The sequence below is a fragment of the Gossypium hirsutum genome, chromosome A04, assembly GCF_007990345.1.
Source record: "Gossypium hirsutum isolate 1008001.06 chromosome A04, Gossypium_hirsutum_v2.1, whole genome shotgun sequence".
Taxonomy (NCBI): Eukaryota; Viridiplantae; Streptophyta; class Magnoliopsida; order Malvales; family Malvaceae; genus Gossypium; species Gossypium hirsutum.
This window is the reverse complement of record NC_053427.1, coordinates 2,911,473-2,936,925: the sequence shown is the minus strand read 5'-3', so window position 1 is coordinate 2,936,925 and position 25,453 is coordinate 2,911,473.

The following is a 25,453-nucleotide window of genomic DNA, read 5'->3' as shown; positions in this document are numbered from 1 at the left end:
ATAAAAATAACTTAAATTTAAAAAATATAAAAATCCTAAAAATTATAAAGAAATTATTATTTTATAAATTTCAAATATTTTCAAAAAATTATTTAAAAATTATAATTTTTTAAAATGGTAAAAAATATAAATATTTATTAACAATCTAAAAGATTATAAAAAAAAATTGTACTTGTGTAATGTTTTATACATTGACAAGAACGTACATATGAAGAAATTAAATATTTAGTATATTTTGTCACGTATTAATGTAATATCATACTAACATTTTTTTTTTGGTTGTGCTATCATTTTAATTTTTAATTTGGTAATCGAGACACAATCACCTTTTTACCAAATTATATTATCACATATCATTTAAACAATAAAAAGTAATATATATATTAATTTTTTAATAATTATTCATAATTTTTTTATCATTTTTAATAATTTTTAAATAATTTTTACAATATTCAAAATTTACATCTAGAATGAACCTAGACAAAAATTATCCAGGTTCAAATCAATTTGGACAACAATTTGACCCAGTTCATTCTGAGCTTATAAATTAGTAATTTTTATAAGTTCTATGATTTTTACAAAAAATAATTTTTTATTTTTTATTAATTATTTTTATTTATATTTTTTACAATCTTAATAATTTTATATTTTTTAATAACTTTATTATATTCGAAATTTATGTCAAGAATGCACTTGGACAACATGGTTATCCATGTTCAAATGAATTTGAAAACCATTTGTCCATATTTATTCTGGTCTAAATGTTTTAGTAAATTTTTTAATAAAATTTTAAGATTTTTTTATTTTTAAAATGCTTGTTGGCATGGCATATCACATCTGTAACTTTCCGTGTGACATACCATGTGCCAATTTTGTTGACCACATCAATATCGTTAATGGATAAACTAATCAACTACAGTTTCTATTAATGGAAAAGTTTTATTAGTTTTTTTAATGATAAGAGTTCAATTGGATGTACTTTTTCTCTAAAGACCCAATTAATTTTTTGGATTTTTTACTTAACCTTTTACCTTATTTTATTAATAGAAAAACAAACCTATTACAAAGTTGCAATCCCCTTTTGAAGAAGAAATGTAACACCCCGAACCCAGCCTAGGCATCAATACCAAGTTTGAAGAGTTACATTGACATTATTAGGAAAACCAACTTTTATAAACACAGTTAAAAACTATTTGACAAATTATAACAATCATAAAATCCAGCCGATAATTCAACAATCTTAGAAAGTCATAATACTAAGAAATACTGAAACTACTAATAATATAAATAAAGTGCGATAAAACATATTGATCAAGTTTCCACTACGCCTACCCGATCAAGACTGTGAGTTACCTGAAATTTAGTCAACAACAAAATGACTTGAGAACTCAATGTATAACCAATATAGATTCAGTTAGAAGCACAATTATAATAATAAATTCTTAAACTCAAGTTCCAATCAAAATCAGAGAATATCCTGTACAATTTTAACATATCAGTTAAATGGTAGAACAATTCCAGTTCAGATACATAATAGATCAGATATAGATGCAGTTATTCCTATCCCCATCTGCTACACCCCATTTTCGACTATCCCAACACATCGTTAATGGAATTTAATACCTATCTAGCCTCATACACCCCTGACACGTTCAATGAGATGCAGACCAGCTGCCAGATTAAATTGCGATAAAATGCTATATTCACATATAAATTGTGGCTTAGCCATTGAATTAGAATAGATCACTTCCTCCTTTACATAATTCTCATCCAATGCAAATGCAGATTACAGATATCAAGAACATACACACAATCATTCAGATTCAATTCGTAATCAGGTGGTATAGATCAATATCATCGACAATCATCACAATCAATATACATTTATATAATCAACAACTCAGTCTCATATCATCAGATATCACTCACACGGTCTAATTCAAATCATAAGTACTCTACGGAAGGCCTAAGTTTGCATTAGACGACGCTTACAGCCTCAAAGATAAATTCTAGATCTGACCCACACGTCTGTGTGGTTCCATATAGCCAAGACAACTTGCGTATGATCCCACACAGCATGACACATACCCGTGTGCCTACCGTGTGTCTCACACGGCTTGAAACACTCCCATGTTGTTTGCCAGTGTGGTCCTAAATAGCAAACAGTGAGTCACACGGCCTGAACACATGCTCGTGTCTCTGGCCCATATGGTCTTTAATAGCAATAGTGAGTCAAACGGCTTGGACATGCGCCTGTGTCCCTAACCCGTGTAATCCTTATCTTGTAATCAATGAGTTACACAGCTTGGACACACGCTCATGTCTTTGGCCCGTGTGAACTCAGTACAAACATGACCACACATGGTCTAGACACACACCCATGTCATCTTGCGCGTATGGCTCGTTTTTGGTAGACAGTGAGTTACATGACCTACCACACGGCTATCACATGGCCTACCACATGACTGTTTGGCGTCGACAACCATGTTTTTCGGCATTCAAAAATTGCAAAAACTTGGGTTTTCGGCCTGCGACATGACCGTGTGACCTTACTCAGTGAGTTACATGGGTGAGGACACAGGCTAGGACACAGTCGTGTGTCCCTTGTTTGAATGTTACACGACCTGGGCTATGTCACACGGCTTGGCCACACGACTGTTTGACCCCTATTTTTCAATTTTTGCATCTTTTTCTTAAAACTTCTTTTTTGTTTTAAATTAGTCCCGAATTGCTTCTAAGTTATTTTTAGGGCTTCGAAGGCTCAATTTAGAGACAACATGCATACGATTGAATGATTTATGATATATTTAATTTATTAAATGTTATGATGTTAAATGCTTTCTGATTGTACAGAAATGCTCTGTAACCTTAATCCAACGACGGAGACGATTTAGGATGTTACACACATCGAAACTATAACAACAACCCAAGGAAAGAGAAGAAAAGGAAAAAGAAAAGAAGAAAAGAGGAAAAAAAATGGAAGAGAAAGAACAATAAAAAGAAAGACTCGATCATGAGACCATAGGATAGACGGATGCTTAGCCAATGAACTAGCAAGCTCATTCTTGACATAAATTTACACAGAATTAACTTCAAGTCAACGGTTCAATAGCATAGATTAATTAAAATCGAGTTGTCAATTTTTTTTATAAAATTAAAGGATAAAATAAATCATTATGCATATTTTATATTATAAACATTTAAAACATGGGGAAAGGAAGAGTAAAGTATAATACAAGGAAATTAAATATCGAAACCAAATGTTGAAAATGAATACTAATAAAGCATATTAGGGTTTATCAATAATATATTTTATTTTATTTTTGTAGACTTTAATATTTCTTATGTGGTTTATTACCGGTAGAGGTTTGAAATTCCACGAATTGATATTAATTTTTAATTAATATTTAAAAATACGACAAATAATAGTTTCCTAACTTCATTTGTAGTTAAATATTTTCAATATTAGCATACTAAATAATAATCTTTAGTTTATACATATGTGTTATCAACTTGCAACCTGTCATTTTCAAAATTGCTTATTTGAATATTTAATTTTAGATTATGCAATTAAGACAATTCATATTGCTAAAGCTAATGAGTTTATATCTCAGTCTTTTATTGATTGAGTTTGAAAAACTTTTGTAAAAGCTTCTTATTTATGTGCATAACAATTTAGAGAAGCTACTGATTGAACGCCTCTGATTAATATCTAAACCGTTACTTATAAGAACTAAACTTCCTATTTCAACATGAGATTATGTTGATTTATGTGTTATACGCATCAAGCCAATAAGTTATAAATACTCTCTATTACAATTGATTTTTGGTCAAGAGCTAAATATTTCTCATCTTTGAATTTTTGTATGTGCGTAAATGTTCCAATTTCTCTACCACAACAAAGATGAGTGAATACTCAAAGAAAATTTTTTTTTTTTTTTGCTACATTTAAACTACACTGTCAAAAGAGAAACAAAGTAGCAGCCAAAACCAGAAACTTATAGCATATGCAGAATAAAAACACAGGCCAAAAACAACCTAAAAACGTACTAATTCTTTAAAACTAAAACATCACCACCAAGATTTAAATATTTGCATCCGATTTACCCCAGCCATCGCCAAGGAAAACACCATACCATTACCATTTCTATCTGCCAATGAGAAGACAACATTTCCCACCTTCATCATGGATCTCTCAATATCTACAAAAACTAAATGAAGCAACCAAGGCCTTATCACCTTGTTAACACACGACGAAAAAGCCACCAAAGTACCAAATTCAATAAATAGAGACTCTTTTGGCTTCCAGTTCATTGTTATAAATACATCTAAAGCAATCTTCACAGCACCAATCTCTGCCTCCTCAGCATTATTTGCAAAAATAGCACCAGAGAATATTGCTCTAGCCACCCCTTCCATATCTCTCAAGACTCCTCACACCCTGCTTTATTTTCAAGTTCAATCCGACAGATGTTGAATTTTAACCGACCAGTAGGAGGAGACCTCCAACGGAACATAAAAGAATTGGATCTAACAGATTCTACGCGACACTTGAGTAGAGAAATCCACCAAAGATCCTCCTGCAATAAAATTTCATCATGGATAGATCTAATCCACAACAATGCTCTCATTTTTGATAGAAACACCAAGTTTTCCATGTAAACTCTCTTTTTGTCAAAGAACAAACCATTTCTTGCTAACCAAATTGTCCAACAAGCTGCTGCTATAGCAATCAACCATAATCGTTTCCTAAACATACTATACACATTGTTACATAAGACAAAGAAATCTGAAAAGCCTTCCGCCTGCTTCCATACCACCTCCCACCACTTGAAGATTCTCCCCCTAAAAGCCATCAATAAATTTACACTGAAAAAAATAAATGGGAAGCGCACTCCGGAACACCTTCGCACCATGGACAATTTAATGATAAATTTTGAAAGCACACTCCTCTTTTTGCCAGAAACTCCTTTGTTGGAAGTCCATCAATCGCTAGCATCCATAGAAAACAGTGCACTCTAGGAGGCACCTTGACATTCTATAATTTACCATAATCAAACGTATTGATCTCCCCATCCTTCAGCATCAATAATTCCGTACATTTTTTAACTGAAAAATCCCCTTCTTTATCTTTTACCCATCACAACCTATCCTTAATGTTCAAATTCAATTCTGTGCCAATCACTCTTTCCGCCAACTCTTTGCCCAACCCCTCCTCCCTCCCTAGCAACGACCTTGTAAAATATTTATTCCAATTAGTACTGTCATTCCCTAACAGACTTACCACTTCCGCTACAGTATAATCCTTACTCTTAGCAATACGAAAGAGTCTTAGATAGATCAATTTTAGTGGCCGATCCCCACACCATTTATCCTACCAGAATAAAACTGTCTTACCATTCCCAGTCTTCCAATAGAAAGAATCTACCCCAACACATCTAGAAACAGTGGCATCCATAGAATTTTCAATAATTCCTTTCCATATAGAAGACAAATTTATTGGACAGATTGTCTTGAATCGCCAACTTTGGACATTCGAACCATATTTTGCTAAAATGACCTTTCGCCACAAAGCTTCTTTTTCAACATCAAATCTCCAACTCCATTTAGCCAATAAGGCTTTGTTTTTAACACCTAAGTTGACCACTCCTGCACCCCTCTTGACCTTAGGATTACAAATAATATTCCATCTAATTTTTGCCATTTTTTTATTCCCATCAATACTCCCCCATAGGAAATTCCTTCTAATCTTATCGATCCTTTTTATTACAGATACTGGAGCGTAAAATAGAGACATAAAATAGATCGACAATGCCGATAACACAGCGTTAATTAGAACCACTCTTCTAGCCCATGATAAAGAATGACATTTCCAACCAACTAATTTTTTCCTTACCCTATCAATGATCGGATTCCATGTAGCTATTCTCTTAGGATTTGCACCAAGTGGAATTCCAAGATAGTCAAATAGCAACGAGCCTATTTTGCATTTACAAATTGCTGCCAATCTAGATAGGAGTTCTTCATTTACATTAAAACCCACCAAACATGATTTTTTAAAATTAATGTTCAAACCCGAGAATAACTCAAAGCACCTAAGGATATACTTCACATTGCTTACCTCTATGTCATCAGCTTTCAAAAAGAGGATCATATCGTCTGCAAATTGGAGGTGAGAAAAATTCAACCCGGAGATAATATCCTCCGATAAGCCCCAACTCCACTGCACTGTCCAACGCCAAATGGAGCACTTCCGTAACTAAAATGAACAGGAAAGGAGATAATGGGTAACCCTGACGGAGCCCTCTACGAAAACCAAAATCCTTAGTTGAGAAACCATTAATAATCACCACAGCTCGAGCCGTGGAAATACATTCCATCATCCAACCTCTCCATTTATCCCCGAAACCCATTTTGAACAGTATTAGCTCCAGAAAATCCCACCTAACATAGTCATAAGCTTTAGAGAAATCTAACTTAAAAATAAAACACCCCCCATCACTGCCTTTCATCTTAACCGAATGGATTAATTCATTCGCTATTAAAACCCCATCAAAGATCTGTCTTCCTCTTATGAAAGCTCATTGAGTATCACTAACCACCTCCCCAACCATATCTCTTAATCTTCTGGACAGCACCTTTGACACAATCTTGTACAATGAGCTCACCAAGCAAATTGGCCTAAAATCTATAATTTCTATAGGATTCTCCACCTTCGGAATTAGAGTAATAAAAAAGAATTTAAACACTTTTCACTTCCCTGTTGAAAAAAACTTCGATATTAAATCACATAAATCATCCTTAACAGTCTCCCAACATTTTTTGAAAAAGCACAAATTAAAACCATCCGGCCTGGGTGCTTTTGATTCGTCACAACTCCAAATTGCTTCTTTAATTTCTCCCATAAAAAATGATTCCTCCAATTTCCTCATTCTAACCTCCCTAAGAGTTTTAAATTTCAAATCTAGTCCCATTTTCCACCTTCTTACCGAGCAATTGAAGTAATTTTTGAAATAATTGTACAGCCCTCTTTTATTTCCTTTGTCTCTTTCAAGCATCGGTCCCCAATTCTTAGACTAAAAACCATTCTCCTCTTCACTTTGATTTTCACTACTCTATGGAAAAAAGTGCTATTGGCATCCCCTTCTTTTAACTAAGTCATCCTTGATTTCTGCCGCCAAATGGATTCTTTGAATCTTATTGCATCCCACATCTCAGTGTTCAAATGTTTTAATTCCTTTAATTCCTTCACTGTCAACTCTCTTTTTTTACTAATTTCATCCATCTCCTTTATTCTGCTCTCGCTTTCGATGATTCTTTTTTCCAATATATTACCATCCTCCACATTCCATTTCTTCAGGATCCCCTTCAGCTTTCTCAATTTCAGAGCCATTTTCCTTTTAAAACAACGCAAACCTGACCATTCCTTCTCAATTAAACACATACAATCTTTCTTTTTAAACCAAGCATTTATAAACTTAAAAGGTCGAGGCCCCAAATCGATCGAATCATTACACAAGAAGATTGGGATATGATCCGATATGGACCTGTTAAGCCCCTGCTGCTGAAGATCCTTAAAATAAGTCATCCATTCTTCCTCAATTAGAAATCTATCAATCTACTGCGCTTACAACCCAGACCAAACCATGTGAATTTTCCCCCCACTAACGACAAGTCTATCAATTTACATTTATCAATAAACTCACCAAACTCTTTGGAGCCCTCCTCATTACTCTTGTAATTTCTACGTTCGCTTCTATTTCGTATTACATTAAAATCTCCGCCAATTATCCAAGCGCTATTGAATTGGTTTCTCAATCCAATGATCTCATCCCATAGAATTCTTTGGTCCGTACTGCTATTCGGGGCATATATGTTTATTAGCACCGCCTCCATCCCCTCAAGTGCCCACTTACCAGCAACCACAATGAACCTCTGCTCACACATCCCAGAATCCCTCACGAAACTGTTTTTGTCCCAAATCGATAACAAACCCTCTGATTTTTCCATAGCTGGAGAAACCTTAAAGTCAAAACTGTTATCCCTCCAAAGTTTTCTAACTGATTCTATAGATACCGACTCTAGCTTGGTTTCCTGAAGAAAACAAATATCTTCCCTCGTCTTTCTAATAACTCTACCCATGGCTTCGATTTTGGGTTCCGAAACCAAGCCTCTGATATTCCATGACAAAATGGGGGAAAGTATGGTTTTGAGGGAAAGAGGAAAGTATGCTAAGGAAAAGTGTAATAGATTTTCAGAGGAATTGAAGAGTATGTATGAGAAAGAACACAAACTTATGGACTTGAGAAGTAAGAATTGCAAGTTTGAAAATGAGAAAGCCAAAGTTGAATCTAAGTCTTTCGAGGAGTTGGATAAGAAGGTTTCGTGTTTAGAGACTCATTTTAATACATTACAAGATGAAGATAATTCCAAGAACAACATGATTGTGGGAAAAATTGGGGTTTCTGAAAATGGGACGCTAAAACCTATTGAAGCTAGCGGGTATGCACCAAATACTAGTAAAAATTCAACCTTCTTTAACCTTTTTTTTTTAATTTTTTTCATGTTTATTTATTAACTATTGCATGCTCCCCAAAATGCTTGCTGACCAAATTTATGCTTATAAAAATCAGAAACCATGAAGCTTAAAATGGGAGATGAAGAAGACAATGTGGCAGTCAGGGTAAGAAGAAGAAGAAGAAGAAGATAAGTTACATAACATTTTGAATAATTGGATTTCATTTTTGAAACCTAAATATTAACAAAAATTCTTGTAAGTTAATATTATATATATCAAGACAAGCATGCTTCTACTTGTAAGCCAACTATGCTGCTATTATGTTTTTGTTGAAGTGCATACAGTCTATTTACATGTTGCAGCTTTTGTGCATGCTGCATTAACAAGTTTTCAATTTTAGTTGCAATGTAATTTTGTCTTGTTGAAAATGAACAAGCTTGATGTGTTTAGTTGGCTTGTTCTAGTGTACAAGCAATGTTTATCAACTTACTAGGCTGGTTAGTAGTGCTAGTTGTGTGTGGTAAAATAATTGTCTATAAAAAGACATGTAATGGAAATTAGTTTTTCATTCCTAGCTACACATTTGTGAGTAAGTAAATTTCTCATACATCTTGTTGCTTTGTTCTTTGTCTTGTTTTCTGATGATAAACACCAACAAATGGTTTGTTCTTTGTTCTTTTTGCTTCTTTGAATCCATTCTTTGTTGTTTAACTCGATTCAAACTCCAACACTGGCAAACACCATCCTCAAAGTCGGCTACTCTCAAGTCGATGCCCACTTTAGCGTTTACAGATGCATGCTTTTCATACGACTTATAAATGATATCCATTGGATTGAGTCTAGTGGCACCAATTCAAAACTTTTAGCAATGGTATACTGATCCAATCTGCAAAACATATTGTACTTAATATTAATATTTGAGTGTTGATGCCTTCTCAAAGATGAAAACGTTGAGATTGTTCAGAGTCCTAACTATGGAAATCTCAAATATCTTTCTAATGAACTACGAGTTTTAGATTGAAAAGAATGCCCTTTAAGATCATTGTCTTGAAGCTTCCAATTAGACAATCTTGTCGCACATTGAACAACTTTGGACAGGAAGTAAAATAAGAGTTAAATTCATGCGGTCCTTATAGTTTAGCTTATTGCAATAGAAATGAGCTTTCTTATGTTTTCTCTTTTCTCTTCAATTTATTATTGGCTTCAACAGCCTATGTATATGTTGAAAATGATCGAACTCAAAGGGTTTCAAGACACCCGACTTCACGATAGGCCCATATCTTGAAGTTTTGGTTATGGAAGGTTGTACCAAATTAGTAGATGTTCATCCATCAATTGAAGTGCTTAAGAGGCTTAAATTTTTGAATCTAAGAGAATGAAATCTCTTGAAACATTAATTCATTCGGGTTGGCCAAATCTTGTAAGGTTTTCCAAAGATTAACGGGAAATGGAATGTTTAGAAATTTATACCCTTTAGAAATTTACAAATTGATTTCAATTCCATCCATTGTAGACCCTTTATTATCTATAATTATAGTAATTTCAGCAAGAACAATTGGTAAAAAAGATTAGAAGAACATTTATAATGATCAACGTGAAGGAAGGTATGTCTCGGAAGATTAACCATGCACGCACAACATTTTGTCCCTTATCAATACTTACGTAATCTGGTGTAAATATGTTTTGTTCCCCTCAAACCTCCTGTTGAACGTGTGATTATACAAATTCAAGACAACCACTCAACATGTCACTTAGCACTTATATCACTTAGTACTACCTCTGGTTAAAGTAACCTTCAACAGTCTAGAGGTAACCCGTATTCTTGGATATTTTCTTCTCATGACCAAATTTTCCAAACAGACCCGAATGGTACCACCTTTTTCTGTGATCAATCGCAAATACAATAGTTAGTAAATAATCTTTGAGGAAATATTTAAAGAAGGAATTTCATGACAATGGAAGTTTTACCTAATGCTTGAAAAGGTTTAAGACATATAAAGTTGGGTTCCTAAAACGTGAACATAATTGAAAACATAATAATGATAAAAGAATTTAGATCCAACTCAGTTGCATTTAAAAGTAAAAACAAATATCATGATGAGTTATTTACTTACTGGATTATAAATCACTTTTTCTGCTGAATCATCCACCAACGAGGTATTTTCTTCGTTATAATCCTTGTAGATCTTTAACATATACGTTATTGGATTCTAGATTTTTTTTGCAGTTCTTCTAATCCTGAATAATTGAAATTAACTCCTTCAAATATCAAAAAATTCTATAGATTCTTGAAACAAAACCAAACAGATAAAAAATGTACACCCCACTGCATAATGTTATAGTATTCACAATAAACATGTGTTTAATGTGTAATTAGATAAGTGGTTAGTCAGTTAGAATTTGTTAGGCTATTCTGTTAACAGCAGTTTAGGCTTCTATTTCCTATATAATCATGTATTCTAGCCAGTAAAAGGGCTGAGTTAAGTTTGTTACTTTGAGAATACTACTTCGTTTCTTTCTAAGAATTGTTTCTAAAGAGCACCTTGATTCTTCAGTATTCTTTCATGGTATCTTTCGCTTGGTGATCCTTGGGCATGACTACTACGCACTCTGCTACCTCTGATTCTGCGGAGCTCAATGGCTCGACCTTTCTTGGTGATCGGGTGGTTACGTCGTTCCCTCGTCATGATGTTGTGAAGTTGGACGAAGCCTCGTTTGTGCAGTGGCAGCAACAGATCCGACTTATTCTTCGAGGCTACAGTCTGTTTGGCTTGCTTGATGGCTCCTAGACGGCTCCGACACGGTTCATTTAGTCGTCCGATGGAGGTCTTGTTGTCAATCCCGCTGTGCTGGTTTTTGATCAGCAAGATAGCTTGCTTACTTCTTGGCTTCTCTCCACCATTAGCCCGTCTTTCTTATCCTCCTTTATCGATGTTAGGACTGCTCATGATGTGTGGCTCATGGCCAACAGTCTGTTTGTAGCCGATTCAAGCACGAAGCAGTCACAATTGCGACATGAGCTTCACTCCCTTTGGAATGGTAGTCTCTCGATTCGCTCCTATGTGAATAAAATCACTAGTTTGTGTGCTTTGCTTGCAGCCTCTGGATCTCCCATCTCGGAGGCCGAACGCTCGGCAGTTCTTCTAGCCGGCCTTTCATCTGACTTCGACTCGATTATTTCAACCGCTTCCCTCTCCTCGAGCCCCTTGCCGTTTCAACGTCTTGTAGATGCCTTGATTGAGTGCGAAGCTCGCCAGGCGCGGTCTGTCCAAGAGGTACTGGTTGCTGCGAATACAGTGAAAGGCCCGTCTCTTCCGTCGTTAGACAGTTCGCTTCGTGGAGGTGGTCAGTTCTCTGCTCGTGGTCGTGGACGCTCGTTCCGTTCCCGTATTCAATGTCAGATATGCAGCCGTTTTGGGCACCTTGCGCAGCGCTGCTATTATTGATACCATCGTGATGAACCATCTCCGGTTGATGCGTCGGCGCCAAGAAGGGGTGGTTTTGTTCCTGGGACAAATGGGCGAGATGATGAGCGCATGAAAGATATGGGGTTCGGTCAAAATTGGGGGATTGCTGGTCAAAATTAGAGGCCTCACCCTTGGCCGAATTATGCAGGAGCTAGTTGGGTCCCACGGGAGACACATGTTGGGGCTGGAACTTATGGTTTTAATCCATTTGTTCCACGTGGTGATGGGCTACCTACTAATGTTGACCAACCAATTTATGATAATGGGCATGCGGTTGGCCCAAATCGAAATGCTATGGAAATTAATCATGGTGATACATCCTGGGGCCACTCCTCTAGTCAAATGGCTCCTCGATCACGTGGGCCTAGTGGGCTGATCCAGGCTTGTCCACATGATGGCACGTTTGTACCTGAGCCGTCAGCTAATTGTGTTGGTGTTGACCGGTCGTGGCGGATGAAACCACGAGCTCGTGTGTTTACTGTTGATTCGTCACCATATCCCTCGTCTCAGTTTATTGGGCTTCCGCCTCGGGTTCCTGAGTTACATGCTTCGGATTACTCTGATTCTACGCATTATGATTCGATTCGAATTTTAATGCCACTAACTCGTATGTTCCATTGCCAGTAGGGAATGCGTCCTGGTGTCCAGACTCAAGGGCTACCCATCATGTCTGTCGCAATGATTCCGATTTGCATAGATCCACTCCGTATTCAGGTAATTCTTCCCTCTTAATGGGTAATGGCGTCTCCACTAAAATTACGTCTGTTGGGAATGCTGATATACCTACGACGCAGAAGTTACTACATTTATCAAATGTGCTGTGTGTGCCTAGTATTCGGAAGAATTTATTGTCTGTATCTAAATTCGCTACTGATAACAATGTGTTTTTTGAGTTTCACCCCTCCTATTGTGTGATTAAGGACATCCAGACACGGGAAATCTTACTGCGGGGCCAAGTTCGTGATGGATTATATCATTTCTTGGTCAGTTCGAGTAGTTTGATTCCTTCTGTTAATAGTGCTGCTCTTCAAGATTGGTCTCCAAACACTGATGTTTTTAGTTTGTGGCATAAACGACTGGGTCATCCAGCTGATACTATTGTAAAAAATGTTCTTGCTAGTTGTCAAATTTCTTGTAATAAAAGTCACCTTACTGGTGTTTGTGTGGCTTGTCAGCAGGGTAAATCACATAAGCTACCTTTTTCGCGATCTAATACTAAATATGTTGATTTGTTTGAGTTGGTAGTCTCTGATCTCTGGGGACCTGCTGCTGTTCCTTGTGAAGGTAATCTCTATTATGTTTCGTTTATTGATATGACTAGTCGATTTACCTGGATTTATCTAATCAGTCGGAAATCTCAAGCTGTAGAGTGTTTTAGTCAATTTCAGAAGATGGTTTTCACTCAGTTTGGCAAGCATATCAAGCAATTTCAAAGTGATTTGGGTGGTGAGTTCCGTGCCTTCTCTTCTGTCTTAGCTAATCAGGGGATTCTTCATCGGGTTTCCTGCCCCTATACGTCTGAACAGAATGGTGTTGCGGAGCGTAAACACCGACATGTTGTTGAGACTGGTATCACTCTTCTGGCTCAAGCTAATCTACCAATGGACTACTGGGGTTATGCTTTTTGTAGTGCTACTCATCTCATTAATCGATTACCCACATCGGTTTTAGAAGGGAAGACCCCGTTTCAGTGTTTATTTAATCGCTCTCCAACATATGATCATCTTCGGGTGTTTGGTTGTTGTTGTTTCCCATACCTACGACCATTTGGTAACCACAAGCTCGAGTTTTGGTCTCAACCGTCTACGTTCCTGGGGTATAGTCCGCATCATAAAGGTTATTTCTGTCTCACGCCAGATGGAAAGGTTATTGTTTCTCGTCATGTCGTGTTTGATGAAAATAGATTTCTGTCTTCACTATCTACTACCTCCAGTGACCAGTTACCTCTGAATACTACTACGTATGTACCAGTTGTTCGATCGTGTATTTCTAATAAGATTTGTCCAGACTCTGTTGTTGAGACTTCTGTGGATAGTTCTAATGGTGATAGCATTCAGTCTAATTTTCCTGCTACAGGTAGTGTTTCTCCGCAAAGTTCCACTTCTAGATCTGCTGACTGAGAAGAGGTTCCTTCTACTATAGTTTCTCCTACGGCTCCTCTTTATGTTTCTCCTATCTTTGTTACTAACACGCATGCAATGGTAACAAGATCTAAAGCTGGGATATTTAAACCTCGAGCCTTATGTGCCGACAAAGTTGAGGTTGAGCCATGTACTGTTGAGGAGGCTTTTAGCCATCCAGAATGGCAACTAGCCGTTCAAGCTGATTTTGATGCCTTACTAGCTAACTCGACTTGGGAGTTGTGTCCTCTCCCGTCTGGCTGGAAAGCAATCAGTTGTAAGTGGTTGTTTAAGATCAAGAAGAACCCTGATGGGACAATTAGTCGTCAGAAGGCACGATTGGTTGCCAAGAGGTGCTCACAGGTACCTGGTTGCGATTTTAAGGAGACATTCAGCCCGGTTGTCAAACCTGCTACCATTCGACTCATCCTGTCTGTTGCCGTGACCAAGGGATGGCATCTTCGGCAGGTCGATGTCAATAATGCCTTTCTAAATGGCGATTTAACTGATGGTGTGTTTATGCAACAACCTCCTGGCTATGAGCAGTTTGGTCCAAATGGTGAACGGTTAGTTTTTCGGTTGACTAAAGCTTTGTATAGCTTACGGTAGGCTCCTCGGGCTTGGTTTGACAAATTAAAATAGTTCCTCGTTTCTATTGGGTTTACGGTATCAAAGTCCGATGCTTCATTGTTTGTTCGGTTGTCTTCTGGTCATACTATCTACGTTCTTGTTTATGTGGATGATATTGTTATCACTGGAAGTTCAGTTGATGAAATATATTATTTTGTTCAAATGCTCCACAACCAATTTGCTCTAAAAGATATGGGTGAGCTTCATTATTTTTTGGGCATTGAAGTTAGTCAGTCTTCCTTAGGGAGTATTCACCTATGCCAGCGGAAATACATCCGTGAACTCCTTGCTCGTAGTTCTATGACTAAAGCCAAAAGTGTTCATACACCGATGATAACCTCTTCTCTGCTATCTAAAGATGAGGGTAAACCTCTTGCTGATCCAACTGAATATCGTAGTATTGCTGGAGCTCTTCAGTATATCGTTTTGACACGACCAGATATTGCTTATGCAGTTAATCGGGTGTGTCAGTTTATGCATGCTCCCACTACATTACACATGGTAGCGTTGAAACATATTTTGCGATACTTGTCTGGTACACTATCTCATGGTTTGGTTTTTCGCAAGTCTGATCGACTGTCTTTGGTTGGCTATGCCGATGCAAATTGGGGACTTGATTTTGATGATCGCCGATCTACTACAGGATATTTTGTGTACTATGGTGACAATCCTATTTCTTGGTGCTCTCAGAAACAACAAGTTGTTTCTCGCTCTACGGCCGAGGCTGAATATCGGAGTTTAGCCGCAGCTGCTAGTGTTGTTACGTGGCTGGTTTCCTTGTTGACAGAGTTAAACCTTAGTTCGGTTGATCTTCCGACAGTGTGGTGTGATAATTCTAGTGCTGTTACTGTTGCAGCTAACCCGGTCTTGCACTCTAAGTTCAAACATGTTGAACTTGATCTATTTTTTGTTCGGGAAAAGGTTGCTCGTTGTGAGTTGGTTGTTAGCGAAGTTCCTGCATGTGACCAAGTGGCGGATGTTCTTACTAAACCATTGTCCGCGTCAATGTTTACTCAATTTTGTCATCGTCGTCGGGTCGTTCCACTTGAGGAAGTTAGGTGAATGTTATAGTATTCACAATACACATGTGTTTAATGTGTAATTAGATAAGTGGTTAGTCAGTTAGAATTTGTTAGGCTATTCTGTTAACCGCAGTTTAGGCTTCTATTTCCTATATAATCATGTATTCTAGCCAGTGAAAGGGCTGAGTTAAGTTTGTTACTTTGAGAATACTACTTCGTTTCTTTCTAAGAATTGTTTCTAAAAAGTACCTTGATTCTTCAGTATTCTTTCACATAATAATATAAAAGTTACCCAAACCACTACAGGAAAATAGGGCTTTAGCGGCGTTTTTAGTGGCGTTTGAACAAAAAACGCCGCAAATATTTTACATTGCAAACGCCGCAAAAAACAGAGCAATAGATCCAAACGCCGCTAAAAACTGAGCAATAGCGGTGTTTTTGGCCCAAATGCCGCTAAAAACTGTACAATAGCGGCTTTTTTGGAAAAACGCCGCTATAGGTCGAGGTTTTAGTGGCGCTTCTGCAAAAACGCTGCTATAGGTCGAGGTTTTAGCGGCGCTTTTGGAAAAATGACGCTATAGGTCGAGGTTTTAGCGGTGCTTTTGGAAAAACGCCGCTATAGGCCGAGGTTTTAGCGGGGCTTTTGGAAAAACGCCGCTATAGGCCGATGTTTTAGCGGCGCTTATGGAAAAACGCCGCTATAGGCCGATGTTTTAGCGGCGCTTATGGAAAAACGCCGCAAAAAAGTAATTTAGTTTATGGGTTATGGTTTAGTGTTTAGGGCCTAGAGTTTAGGATTTGAGATTTGGGGTTTAAAATTTAGAGGTAAATATGGTAAACTACTTAACTTGTGTATCTTGAATTTTTTTATAATATAAATCTCTAAATAAGATAAATATAAATTATTATTTTAAAAAATAGGTACATATATATGTTTTAGGGGTTATGCTATTAGGGATTAGAGGTTATGATTAATGATAAAAAATTAATTTATTTTAGAGTTTTGATAAGCATTAAGATTCTATTTGAATTACTTTTGTCCCTTGTTATATATATATTAAACTTCTAATATATATTAAGATTATAATATATATTTAGGGTGTAAGTTTAGGTTAAGGGTTTAAGGAAATGATACTATTAGCTAGCTAGAAATTAACTGAAGAACATTTGGATTTTACTAAGATTCAAGCTATTTTGTATATACTCATATTATTTAATATAAGAATATAAACATATATACATGTGTGTTTTAATTTGTACTACACTAACATTGGCCACACGAATTCCAAAAAATATGTCTACGAATATTATGGTTTAGGGTTAACAGTTTTTAAAGTACACTTTATAGTTTGGGCTTTATGGTCTAGGAGTTATGGTTGGTTTAGGGGTTACCGAATGGTTTTGGGGTTTAACGTTTGGGGTTAGGGGTTTTGTGTTTGTGGTCCAAGGTTTAGGGTTTAGAGTCTGAAGTTTAGGGTTTTAAATTTAGAGTATAATTTTGGATTTTAATGTAGAAGATAAATGTATATAAGATAAATATATATAAATTATTATTTTAAAAAATATATAAATATATATATATGAAAAGTGGTTTAGTGTGCAATTGTGTACATGAACTGTAATTTGATCTAGATCTTGTAAAATATTTAATTAATTTTGATATAATAAATAGCATCATGTTTTTATTTAATTAATTTATATGCATACATAATATGTATTTTAAAATGTGTATTAAATCAAAAATAAAATTTTAACTATAGTTAGGGTTTAATTAGAGTGTAAGTTTATAGTTTGAGGTTTAAAGTTTAAGGTTAAAGTTTAAGGTATATTATTATTGAAGACTGAACCAATATTTAGAATTTTATGATATTCTTGCGAATTTGTACTAAACCTAATATATTGAAGATTGAAATATATATTTTGTACATCACAGTAACATTATTTAGATATAATTTAAAAGAAATTCTAAATATATATAGTTTTAAATTTTGATCAATTTTTATAAAATATTCACGTATTAGTGGCGTTTATACATAAAAAGCCGCAAAAGATAGGAAATAGCGGCGTTTTTTTAGAAAACGCCATAAAACTTCAATATACATTAGAGTAAAACGGCATCATTTCCTCTGAATAGTAGCGGCTTTAGCGGCGTTTCTAATATAAACGCCACAACTTGTATTAGAACAGCGTCGTTTTGTTGTGTAGATAAAAGGGCGTTAGTGGCGCTTTACTGAAAACGCCGCAAAAGGGCTCATTACCAGCGCGTTTCTGAAAACGCCACAAAATTTCCTTATTTGAAACGGCGTCGTTTTTTCTCTCCTGTGGTTTATGCCCTTTACCCGAAATCAGTTTCGATTTTTGCTAAGTAATTTTCCCCCATTTCGTCTCTTCCTTCCCTAAATCCCTAAAACAGAAAACCCCTCTTTCTTTTTCCCCAAATCATCCCCTAATTCCCCAAACCCGAAATCCCTAACATTTTTCCCAAGTCCCCTTCTTTTCCCTTAATCTGTTCCCCCATTCCCGAAATCCCTAATTATTTTCCCTTTTCTCTCGTCGATGGTGATATGCTTCATATTTAGGGTTTTAGCCCAATGATCATCAACTGAAAAACATACAAGAAGAAAGCCCTATCAATTCATTTTATCGACAAATCAGGGTTAGTTGATTCGTACAAAGCTCAATTTCTGAATGTTATGAAAAAGTAGCAAAGCACTTCTCTCTCACTCGATTTCGTCTGAACCAGAACAAGAAGAGCCAACTCTTCATACGTCAATATACACCGATCGATCCCAAACTTTCTGGTAACTGCTAAGCCATATCGTTTTTTTTTCACTTTATTCGTTGGGTCCTTGAAGCTTCAACAGTATTTCTTTTCTTTCCTTAAAATATCGTCAATGATGAACTGGCGGTAAGGTCAGCCTATTGAATTCGAAAATATTACTTAAACCAAAAGTCACCTTATAGAACACTGAATTTAGTTCAACTATGGTCTAAACCAATTAATCTAATCCTTCAGTTTTTGCGTGTTAAAGCAACTGAACTTTCGTACTTGGGCCGTTTGTTTTGTTTTGTTTTATTTTCCTTGTGTGGTTTTGTTTGTTTGTTTTTTCATGTATTACTTGCCTTTTTTTTTGTTTGAAATGGTTTGAAATGGGTTTGATCTAGATGGTTATACCCTTGTTTTAAGTAAACCCAATACCGGGTCTAGTGTTTCTAGTGCTGTTTTTAACTTAACCACCACAATTATTGGTGCGGGAATCATGGCTTTAGCTGCTACTATGAAGGTTCTGGGGCTTGTTTTAGGGAATTATTTGGATAAACCTGGTTGGGATTTTGTCTGAAATTAGTGTCGAGATGTTGATTAGGTTTGCAGTTTCTTGTAAAGCTAGATCTTATGGGGAAGTTGTGCAAATTGCAATGGGGAGAACTGCTAGGGTTTTGTCTGAGATTTGCATAATTGTCAACAATGCAGGTGTCCTGATAGTTTATTTGATTATTATGGGTGATGTTATGTCTGGTTCGGTTCGTCATATTGGGGTTTTCGATAAGTGGTTAGAACATGTTTTTTGGGATCATAGGAAGTTATTGGTTTTGGTTGTTACAGTTGTTTTTCTTGCTCCACTTTGCGTGTTAGATAGGATTGATTCATTGAGCATGACTTCGGCTGCTTCGGTAGCTCTCGCTGTTGTTCTCGTTGTGGTTTGCTTTGCTGTTGCATTCATTAAGCTTATTGAGGGGAAGATAAAGGCTCCAAGGATGAGCCCAGATTTTACATTCCCTGATTAAGCTTAATGGATCTACTATGATCCCAAATATATGGACAGCTTTCAAATTTACTGGAGCAACAATAGCTGTTTCCTTAGGTTTTACGTTCCCTGCTCTAATTGCATTGAGGATAAGTCACCAAGAAGAGAGCATGAACTTGAGCAGAGTAGAAAAATTTTTGTCGTGGTTAATGTTAATACTGTCTGTGATAGTTAGCATTGCTGGGATAATAGGAAATATTTATACCAAATTGCAATGATAATATGTATACAATGTAACTTACTGTCTTTTAATGGTATTGAGCTTGGTCCTATTTCTCCTCACAATGGTCTTCATTAGGGTGACTGTTACTTACTGTCTTTCCCTAGAATTTTAACTATGATTTTTAGTGGAAAATCCGGCAACTTCGGTTATTCCAACAAAACTAGCCCTTTGTCCCCTTATTTGTCTCTCTTTTATATTTTTCTCTGTTTTTTTACTTAATTCGGATTTTTAATTTTCGTTCTCATGATACCATTGTTGACGTAGCTTTATTTTTAGTAATTCTTATAGCTTCTATTTTTTTATCATTTTATTTGTTTATTCCCACATGTTATTAGCAAATATAATTAATATTATACCAATCATTAAATATTGTTTATTTTTAGAACTCATTTGATTGTTTTGTCGACCAGAAACAGACTTCTGTTCTTCAAATGCAATGAGTAGGGAAGTCTCTCGACATTATTAGAGATCAATCCCAAGCATTTCCAAATAAACCCTCAAGAAAACATTTCCAATTCAATCAAGGTAAACATTGTCTTCGCTAACATTTATGTTTCTTTCAACATGTTTTTCGTTTTATGTTTTTTATGTTTATGATGAAAGATTCAACATCTCTAGAAACTGAATCATGCATTTTTTCTGCTAGGATTAGCAATCTAGTATGAATCATGTAGAAGCTTACTTATCTTTTATTTGCAAAAAACAGATTTAGGTAATGGAAGATGTATGCCTGTGTGTTTGTGTCTCTATATATGTATGTATTTGGTACTAGATGAAAGCTTTACTCCAGTTTTGAAATATAGACCAGGTTTTGCATACATTGATCATTTTCTGGCTCTTTTCCTTCGAATACATGGTTCTCTTGAAACTAAATGCTCAGGTACTTTCTGCATATTCTATGATTCTTATTAGATAAGTTATAAATCAACAGTTATGTTAGTTTTGATCAAGGCCTCTGTAAACATAAAGTTGGTATTCTGGTTAGGAGAAGTTAATGTTTATGAGTTTTGTAGAGTATGATTCTGCACATGAAAAGCTGGTTTGTTTAAAGCTGTGCATTTTCATGTTTACATACTAATGGTGATTCCATTTTTGTTTTTTAGATGTTCTTTTGGTCTGTTTTCATGTTTCTATCCAACTTATGTGTTTACTGTGCAGTTTTGCCATATTTTGCTAAGGTGTATAGCTTCATTGGCAGTGTCATTGATCCTGGTACAAGTGGGCACTTGCAAAACTGATGTAGGTAAAGTTTTTATATTTGCTTAAACTGAAATATATTTGGTGCTACTCTTATAATCTTACATCTGTTCTAGGTAATATCGAGCACCTGAATTAATATTTGGTGCAACTAAATACACCACAGCCATTGGCATTTGTTCTAGGTACGTACAAGTTTCGTTGCTAAAATTTTTCCTTATTTCTATGCATTTTCACTTTAAATTACATAATACATAATTCTTTTTTGACTCCAGCCTCTATTTGCTGGTGAGAGTGGAATAGACCAGGTACGTTTTATTAAGGTAGGCTTTATTTCAAAATTCTAATCAATAATAGTTTTATCATGATGATTTTGGAAAAATTAATATTTTGGGGTTGCGATTTTGTAAAGATTTAATTGCTAGTTCTGTTTGGAGTAGAACTATTTTGTTTCCAAATTAATTTTAAATATTTGGTTGAACTTAATTATTATTTGATTCAACTTAAGTATGGATAGGTATGAATTAATTTTATTATCGTGTAGCTTGCTTGTCCATTAAAATTACAACAATAGCTGACTTTCTCTCCAACCTTATTTTAAATATTTTAAAGATTCAAAGTATATAGGCTGGAAACCTGACGGGTTGCCTTATATCGAGCTGTAAGATATAATGGATCCTCCCTAGGTGTAACAACGCCACGTATGATGAATCTTAAAAAATTCAAAAAGACTTGAAAAAAGTTCTATCGAGCTCATTTACTATTGAATATTTATATAACCTTAATTTATTTCCAATTTACTTATAAAAATTAAACTACGATTCTTTTTTGATATTATTATATTCAAATTACTATTTTTTTATATTAATAATGTTTTATTTTAATATTTAATATTTTTAAATTTCTTTAAAAGTTATAACTACTTTTTATCAAAATTACAACAATACCTGACCTTCTCTCCAACCTTATTTTAAATATTTTAAAGATTCAAAGTATATAGGCTGGAAACCTGACGGGTTGCCTTATATCGAGCTGCAAGATATAATGGATCCTCCCTAGGTGTAACAACGCCACGTATGATGAATCTTAAAAAATTTGTATGTTTCAATTTAATATGTCCCATCTAATATACAAATATTTAATAAAATATTTTATATAGTTTTTAACTTAAATTTAAATTATTATTGAAATATTCTCGTCCGTTTTATCACAAATATTATTCTCCGTTTTATCACAAATATTATCGTCCGTTTTACCATTTAAGTTAAACTTTTTATTTAAACTAAATCATAGCTTTTAAGCTAAATACGGATGTCCACACAGTGCTTTAATATGTACTTAAGAAAAGATGACTTGTAAAACATAAATTAAATTAAGTGTGGACTATTTTAACTGCACATGTGATTTGTCAAATAAAAACGAACAACATGTATATTATTTAATTAAAATAATTTTTATAAATATTATTTAATTAAATATTATTTAATCCCGCTACTTACCTGTAGATACTTGATATTTGATATGTATTATCCATGTGATTTTCCACATCGTGAAATAAAAAACTTACATAATACATAAATATATTTGATATCATAATTTACATAACTTATATAACATATATAACTTACATAACTTATATAACATACATAACTTATATAACTTATATAACTTAGATAAATATATAACTTACATAACTTATATAATACTTAAATATATATCATATCATACATAACTAGTTTACGAAATTTACTTAACTTACATAATACATAAATCTATAGTCGAAAATCCTGCAACTTGCCTAAATTAGTTTATACCCATTAGAGACTTGATATTTAGTATAATGATAGGATTTAAATCAATTGAGAACATTTAAGTAACTGTAATATGTTGTCAACTTTAGATTTCAAGAACTACAAAATGGATAGGAGTTGGATGAAATTGTCAAGGGTAAGCAATGCTTATCAAAATGGAGTACAAACTTTTCTAAATTTTGTATTTCAAAATACAAGCGAAGAGAATATGATTCTTTGTCCGTGTAAGAAGTGTGGCAACATCTACTGGCATTTTCGTGAAGTTGTCTACGAACATCTAATAGTTGATGACTTTATTCAGTGGTATAAAAAATGGATTTTCCATGGAGAGTGTACATCTAGTGGAACTTCTTCAACGATTAATCCGACTTATCCTGATACTGATTACCATCAGTATGTTAGACAAGATGACATGGAAGATATGTTACGAGATGCATTTAATATGCGTAGTCATGGTGAGCAATCGTTTCCACCTGACTTTATTATATCTGAGGATTGTAATATTACTGGAAATATTTTTTTGCGAAACGGGAACAAGTGAACCTAATGAGGAGCCAAATGAAGAAGCGGCTAAGTTCTACAATTTACTTAATGAAATGAATAAAGAACTTTACGAGGGATCAAAATATTCGAAATTGTCCTTCTGCATTCGTCTATTTCACTTAAAATGTTTGGGAGGGTGGACCGAAAACTCTTTTACAATGCTGCTAGAGTTTCTAAGAGAGATGTTTCCGTTTGCAAAAATTCCCCAGTCTTGTCAAGACATGAAGAGACTAATAAAAGATTTGGGCCTTGGGTACGATAAAATTCATAGTTGCCCAAATGACTGCATGTTGTACTGGGGTGATTAGAAAAACCAACAATCTTGTCATGTTTGCGGTAAGTCTCGTTGGATGAATAGTAATACAGAAGATGTGAATACGGATGAAGGTGGGGCACAGTTAAGAAAGAAGCCAGTCAAGGTCTTGCGATATTTTCCCCTGATACCAAGACTTCAAAGGCTTTTCATGTCCTCAAAGACAGCCGAATCTATGAGGTGGCATAATGATCAACGGACCGATGATGGATTATTAAGACATCCTGCGGATTCTTTAGCTTGGAAATCATTTGACAGTAAATTTCCAAGCTTTGCAAGCGATCCTCGGAATGTGAGGCTTGGGCTAGCAGCTGATGGCTTTAATCCATTTAAAATCATGAGTACTTCGTACAGTACTTGGCCTGTAGTGCTTGTTCCTTACAATTTGCCTCCATGGATTTGCATGAAGCAATCTTCATTTATTTTATCAATGATTATCCCTGGAGAGAAAGGTTCCGGAAATGATATTGACATCTATTTGCAGCCACTTATTGAAGAGTTAAAACAATTATGGTCGGGTGTTGAGACATATGATGTATTGAGAAAGGAGAACTTTAATTTACGTGCCGCTTTATTGTGGACAATTAATGATTTCCCGGCTTATGCTAATTTATCGGGTTGGAGTACTAAAGGACGTTATGCTTGTCCTTGTTGTGCTGCGCAAACTTGTTCGAAGTGGTTGTACAATGGGAAGAAGTTCTCTTATATGGGCCATCATCGGTGGTTAGATGGAAATCATAAATTTAGATTTCAGAGGACTCTATTTGACGGTACTGAAGAGTACAGAGGAGCTCCTCAGCAGACCGTTGGATCTGAAATCTTGTTTATGTTAAAAGATATCAAATTTAGTTATGGGAAGATGAATCAACCACCTAACACGAGATCAAAGAGAATATCGAGGGATGAATCTGATGATGAATCTGACGAAGAGGATGATCCTAATGAGGCAGACTTGTGGAAAAAAAGAAGTATTTTTTTTGAGTTACCTTATTGGGAGCATAATATTTTACGTCACAATCTTGATGTCATGCATATTGAGAAGAATGTCTGTGAGAACATAATTGGGACAATTTTGAATGTCGATGGAAAATCAAAAGACAATCTTCAGAGTCGACTTGATTTAGTTGACATGAGAATTCAGCGTGATCTTCATCCTCAAGAACTTCCAAATGGGAAATATCGGTTGCCGCCTTCTATTTTTTCAATGTCAAAGGAAGAGAAAGAGGTGTTTTGTATGGTGTTGAAGGATATAAAGGTCTCAGATACGTATGTGTCAAATATATCTCGATGTGTGAGTCTTAAAGATCGAAGATTATATTCATTAAAATCACATGATTACCACATCTTGATGCAAGATTTACTCCCAGTTGCTTTACGGTGCTGCATGTCAAAAAATGTGACGTCCTGTATAATTGAACTATCCAATATAATGAAAGCTATTTGTGGCAAAGTTTTGGATGTTGAAGAACTTAAGAAAGTACAGGATCGAGCTGCTTTGACTTTATGCAATTTGGAGAAGATCTTTCCACCTTCCTTCTTCACTATTATGGTGCACTTGGTAATCCATCTCCCTCACGAAGCAATACTTGGTGGACCGGTTTTTTATCGATGGATGTATCCAATAGAAAGGTGCTAATTTATTTGTCAAGTATTTATTTATTCGCGTCTATACATTTAGTTACAACTTTTGATAAATATTGTATATCGTGTTTAGGTTTCTAAGCAAATTGAAATCTTATTGTCGCAATAAGCGTTATCCAGAAGGATCAATTGCTGAAGGCTACTTGGCAGAGGAGTGCATGA